This window comes from Felis catus, chromosome B1, assembly GCF_018350175.1.
Source record: "Felis catus isolate Fca126 chromosome B1, F.catus_Fca126_mat1.0, whole genome shotgun sequence".
Lineage (NCBI taxonomy): Eukaryota > Metazoa > Chordata > Mammalia > Carnivora > Felidae > Felis > Felis catus.
In genome coordinates, this window is record NC_058371.1 from 45,679,572 (window position 1) to 45,686,487 (window position 6,916).

Genomic DNA, 6,916 nt, shown 5'->3' on the forward strand with positions numbered 1-6,916 from the left:
TTGCAGACTTTCACCATTGAGTATGATGTTAGCTATGGGTTTTTCATATAAGACTTTTATTCCATTAGGGTAGTTTCCTTCGATTTCTCATTTGTTGAAAGTTTTTATCATGAAAAGTTGTTGAATTTCTTAAATGCTTTTTCTGCATCAAGTGAGATAATCATATGGGATTTTTTTTTTCTGTTAATGTGGCATTTTACATTGATTTGTGTATGTTGAACCAACGATGCATTCCAGGTATAAATCCCTATTGGTCAATGATATACCATTTTAACATGCTGTTGCATTTGGGTTGCTAGTATTTTTTTGAAGATGTTTGGATTCATATTCATAGATAATATTAGTATGTAGTTTTCTTTTCTTGTAGTGTCTTTGGCTTTTAAATCCAGATAATGTGGACCTCATAGTAAGAATTAGGAAGTGTTACCTCCCTTTCAATTTTTTAGAAGAGTTTGAGGTTGTGTCAATTCTTCTTTAAGTGTTTGGTAGAATTCACCAGTGAAGGCATCTGGTCCTGAACTTTTCTTTTTTGGGAGGTTTTGATTCAATATTTTTGTTCCTTACTGGTCTGTTCAGATTTTCCATTTCTTGATGATTCAGTCTTAGTAGATTGTGTGTGTACAGGAATTTGTACATTTGTTTTTAGGTTATAAACCTTTTTATTTCTGTAAGTCAGTAATAATGTAAGCTACTTTAATTTCTGATTTTATTTACTCTAGTCTTTTTAGTGAATTCAGCTAAAGATGGTTAATTTTGTTATCTTTTTGAAAAAATAAGGATCTTGTTTTCATTGTTTTTCTCTATTGTTTTTCAATTCTCTATTTTATCAATCTCCACTTTAATTATGTTCTTCCTTCTGCAAGCTTTGAGCTTAGTTTTTTCTTCTTTTTCTAGTTCTTTAAGTTAAATTCTTCATTTATAACCCATGTTCTTTTTAAAGAGCTATAAATTTCCCTCTTAGTGTTGCTTTTGCTGTATGGCATATCCTTTCATGGATACACTATTTTTCTAAAAATCATGAGTTTACATAATTTTCTTCAACACAGCAGAAAATTTACTTATTTATGAACTTTGTATGATTGTGTCTCTTTTTCCATACATTGAAATCACACATATAATGTTGAAATAATTATTTATTTGTAGCATAATACAATGTTCACAAGTATCAAAATAATAAATATTAACACTGAAATTAAACTACAGAACAAAGTTTAAGGTTGTTATTGTACTTATTTTTTAAAATAGGATTATCAGGGTTTTTTTAATTGTGGCAAGAGCACTTTACATGAGATCTATCTTCTCAACCAATTTTTAAGTGTACGATGCCATATTGTTAATTATAGGCACACTCTTATAAAGCAGATCTCTACAATTTATTCATCTTGTATACTGAAATCTTATATCCATTGAATAACAACTTCCAATTTTACCTCCCTCCAGCCCCTGGCAATCACCATTTTCCTTTGTGTTTCTATTTTAGATAAATTATATAAGTAAAATCATGCGGTGTTTTTCCTTCTGTATCTGGCTAATTTTACTTCACATAATGTCTTCAGGCTTTATCCATGTTGTTGCATATAGTAGGATTGACTTCTTTTTGAAGGTTGAATATTCTATTGTATGCATATATTCCATTTTCTTTATTCATCTGTCCATAGACACTTAAATTGTTTCCATATCTTGACTATTGTGAATAATACTGCAATGAACATGAGAGTGCCAATATCTTTTTGAAATCCTGATTTCAGTTATTTTGCTTATATAGTTGGAGGTAGGATTGGTAGATCAGATGGTAGTTCCATTTATAATTTTTTGAGGAACCTCCATGTTTTTCTTAGAGGTTGAACTATTTTGCATTCTGATCAACAGTGTTCAAGGATTCCAGTCTCTCTGCATCTTTGCCAGCTATTGTCATCCTAACCGTTATGAGGTGATATCTCATTGTGGTTTTGATTTGCAGTTTCCTAATGATTAGTGATATTGAGCATCCAGATTTACAGTTAAAAAGTAAATTACAAGATCAAATAAATTTAGTTTCTATTTTTGTCCCTGAGCCCCATATCCCTTTACCACTTCTATATAACCATTTCTTTTTATAGTTTTTGGCTGTTCCTTCTGATGAATATCTTTGTAAGTGTATATATTTATATTTACATATAAATAATATAGTATATATGTGTATTATTACTTCCTCTCCTTCCTCACACAAATGTTAGCATGCTATATACAGTGCTCTGCACCTTATTTTTAATTAATGTTTTTTTTTCTAGAGATTTTCCCATGTAAGCATATAGTTATCTTTGGCATTCTTTTTTTTTTTTTTTGGCCTTTTATTTATTTTTTTTTTATTTTAATTTTTTAATTTTTATATTTTTTTCAATATATGAAGTTTATTGTCAAATTGGTTTCCATACAACACCCAGTGCTCATCCCAAAAGGTGCCCTCCTCAATACCCATCACCCACCCTCCCCTCCCTCCCACCCCCCATCAACCCTCAGTTTGTTCTCAGTTTTTAAGAGTCTCTTATGCTTTGGCTCTCTTCCACTCTAACCTCTTTTTTTTTTCCTTCCCCTCCCCCATGGGTTTCTGTTAAGTTTCTCAGGATCCACATAAGAGTGAAACCATATGGTATCTGTCTTTCTCTGTATGGCTTATTTCACTTAGCATAACACTCTCCAGTTCCATCCATGTTGCTACAAAGGGCCATATTTCATTCTTTCTCATTGTCTTTGGCATTCTTTTTATGTTACTGCATACTAATTCAACATACAAATACATCATGTCTTATTCAATCACTCCCTTAACAGAAGACATTTTGTGTTTTTCCAGACATTTACTATTACAAATAATGCAATACTAAATAACTTTGTGAATGATACTTTGGACTTCTGCAAGTAGGTGTGTAAAGTACATTATATGAGCAGAATTATGTATGAAAGCATGGATGCATCTGTAATTTACCTAACTTAATTTTACCAGCTTTCAAGTGCCTGCTGCTTTTTCCACATAAGTAGAGCAATGCAGTGAGAATGCTTAGGATTTGAAATCTCACTGGCTTGGATTTGAATCCTGACTTTATAACTTAGTAATAAACTTTGTGGCCTCGAAGGTTAATAATACCTACTTCACAGGGCCGTTAAAATTAAAAGAAACAATGTTTAAAGCATCTTGTATCTTGTCTTGCGTCAGAGATGCTCCCCAAATGTCAATTCCCTTTCAGTCACTGAAGTCAATAACATCTTAGTGACTTTGGCTGTTGATGCATTTTCAGAATTCTAGATTCTTCGCTTTTGATTCTTTTGTGACATCTCTTATTAACCTTCACAGACTTAGTTTTGCCATGAAGTATTCTGAGATTTCTCCAGAAATCTTCAGCCATTTTTTTTTGTTAGCTTAGAGTGCCTATTGCTGAACACATATTTGTGAACCGTAGGACACTATTCTTCTGTCTCTGTGTTGGCCGCTGCTTTTCAATAAGCTGCTTTGCTTGGTAATCCGTGGAAAGAAGGGGGCCTCCATCCACACCTGGCATCCTCTTCTGCATCTATTCTTAGAAATCTAGAAATGAAATCTACATGATTGATTTCTACCTTAAAATATGTCATCATTTTGAATCATAAAAATTTTCTGAGCTTTAGTTTATCAAACTTTCTCTGTTCTTCTACTTCTAATTGTCAGAGCAATTCTCATGGCTCCTACTTGAGTCCACACAGCCAGCCTACATCTGAAAATATAAGAGGTTTTTAAAGTGCTTGGATCATACTGGCTCAGCAGCACTCATGCATATAGGCATGAATCCCCACCAAATATTGAATCAGAGACCATGTTGCTAAAGTAGTGTTTCTAATTTGAGAAAGTAATTGCTTTTGGATTATTCCACTGACTTATATGATTCAATACAGTAGGATTTTTGGCTTTTTAAAATCTATTTCATATTTTAGGGCACATGAATTTTAGGTTTTTTTTATATTTAATGCTTTAAACTTTAAGTGAAGAATGAATATCTTTTAGTAAATATTCTCTTTTTCTGTGCAAATATATGTATTTTTAGCTAAGAGTTTGTTTTGGCTATGCATGGGGGTTCCTAACTCTTAATATCAGCTGTATAATCTCATATGTGGAATTTAATCACATCGAGCTCATAGAAACCAATAGTAGAATGGTGGTTGCCAGGGGCTGGGGACAGGGGAAATGGTGAGATGTTGGTCAAAGGGTATGAACTTTCACTTATAGGATGAGTAAGTTCCCAGGATCTAAGGTACATCATGGTAACTGCAGCTAACCCTGTGCTGTATTTTAATGTTGTCCTGAGAGTAGAGATTTAATGTTTTCACCATAACAACAAAAAGAAAATGGTAATTATGCAAGGTGAAGGATGTGTTACATAACCTTATTGTGGTAAACATTTAGTAATATATACATGTATCAAATAATCACATTTTACACCTCAAGCTTACACAAAGTTATATGCAATTATATCTGATAAAGTTAGAAAAAAATTCAGGAAATTTAAGTAAGATGTAAAAATAATTGTTAGTGTTGTCAACATTAAAGGACATTGCATTATAAAAGCCTTTATAATTCAGCCAGAGACAGTACAATCTCAAAGTCTTGAGTACTTTTTTTTTAATAAAGAAATTATTCAATTTGGTCTCCCCCCACCCCCCTCCCCGCCAAAAAGTTATGAGAATCAACTTTTAGTAGGGGTTGCCCATATTCTGAGGAACAGACAATCTACCTACACTAGGTTTCTTAATCCTGCCTTCTTGATAATTCTTCAAATTTGATGAAAACCCAAATGAATTCTAAGACTGGAAAATAGAGAAGTTGAGAAAATACCAAATGACAGGACAGCCCAGAACTGTTTCCTAATTTGATAACTGTTCTGGGATTATGGTGTCTTCTAGATTGGGCAACATTTTGAATAAACCAAAAATACCATTTTATGAAAGAACGTCACTTCCTACCTTGGTCTTTAATATCTTTTGTTTTGCAGCTGAGAGTCAGGAGACAAATGAGGAGAATTAAACCCATTCAAAGCATGAGGAGATATCATTCTTTCCCGGTGAATTATTTTAAAGAGGATAAGACACATTGAAAGAGATTTATAATGTTAGTTTATTTGAAAGAATGATACTCAACATTTCAACCTATTTTTATTAACATTTCTGAAGATAAATACCTTTCCCCCCTTTAAAACAGTGAATTAATCTCCTTGGTTCCAAATCTTATGACCATGCCACAGACATCTGTAGGCATCTCAGAGAGTAAATGCAAACAAAGGAAAGAACTGTTTCTTAAATTGTATTACTTACAGTGTTGTAACTGAATATATTGCTTTGTTATTTATTTATTTATTTATTTATAAATTTATTTTTTAAAATTCAAGTTACTTTACATACAGCGTAGTATTAGTTTCAGGAGTAGAACCTGGTGGTTCATCACTTACATATAAAACTTAGTGCCCTCCTTAATGCCCATCACCCATATAGCCCACCCACCTACCTCCCTTCTAGTAACCCTCAGGTTGTTCTTTGTATTTAAGAGTCTCTTATGGTTTGTTTCCCTCTGCTTTATCTCATTTTTCCTTCCCTTCCCTGCTGTTCATCTGCTGTGTTTCTTAAATTCCACCTGTAAGTGAAATCATATTTGTCTTTCTCTGACTGACTTATTTTGCTTAGCATAATACACTCCACCTCCATCCACGTTGTTGCAAATGGTAACATTGCATTCTTTTTGATCACCAAGTAGTATTCTATTGTTTACATATATCACATCTTAATCCATTCATCAGTCGACAGACATTTGGGCTCTTTCCATACTTTGCTATTGTTGATAGTGCTGCTATCAACATTGGGGTTCATGTGTCCCTTAAAATCAGCATTTTTGTATCCTTTGGATAAATACCTAGTAGTGCAATTGCTGGCTCATAGGGTACTTCTATTTTTAACTTTTTGAGGAACCTCCATACTGTTTTCCAGAGTGCCTGCACCAGTTTGTGTTCCCACCAACAGTGCAAAAGTGTTCCCTTTTCTCCACATCCTTGCCAGCATCTACTGTTTCCTGAATTAATTTTAGCCATTCTTACAAGTGTGAGGTGGTATCTCATTGTGGATTTTATTTGCTTTTTCCTGATGATGAGTGATGCTGAGCATTTTTTCATGTGTCTGTTGGCCGTCTGGATGTCTTCTTTGGAAAAGTGTCTATTCATGTCTTTTGCCCATTTCTTCACTGGATTATTTGTTTTTTTGGTGTTGAGTTTGATAAGTTCTTTATACATTTGGATACTAACCCTTTATCTGATATATCATTTGCAAATATCTTCTTCCATTCTGTTTGTTGCCTTTTAGTTTTGTTGATTGTTTTCCTTTGCTGTGCAGAAACTATTTATCTTGATAAGGTCCCAATTGTTCATTTTTGTTTTTGTTTCTCTTGCCTCCTGAGACATGTCTAGTAAGAAGTTGCTCTGACCAAGGTCAAAGAGGTTGCTGCCTATTTTCTTCTGTAGAATTTTAATGATTTCCTGTCACACATTTAGGTATTTCATCCATTTTGAATTTATTTTTGTGTATGGTGTAATAAAATGTTCCAATTTCATTCTTCAGCATGTCACTGTCCAGTTTTCCCAGTACCATTTGCTGAAGTGATTGTCTTTTCTCCATTGGATACTCCTGCTTTGTTGAAGATTAGTTGGCCATACATTTGTGGGTCCCGTTCTGGGTTCTCTATTCTGTTCCATTGATCTATGTGACTGATTTTGCTCCAGTACCATACTGTCTTGATGATTATAACCTTTTAATACAGCTTAAAGTCAAGAATTGTGATGCCTTCAGCTTTGCTTTTCTTTTTCAATATTACTTTGGCTATTCAGAGTCTTTTCTAGTTCCATGAAATATTTAGAATTGCTTTACTATT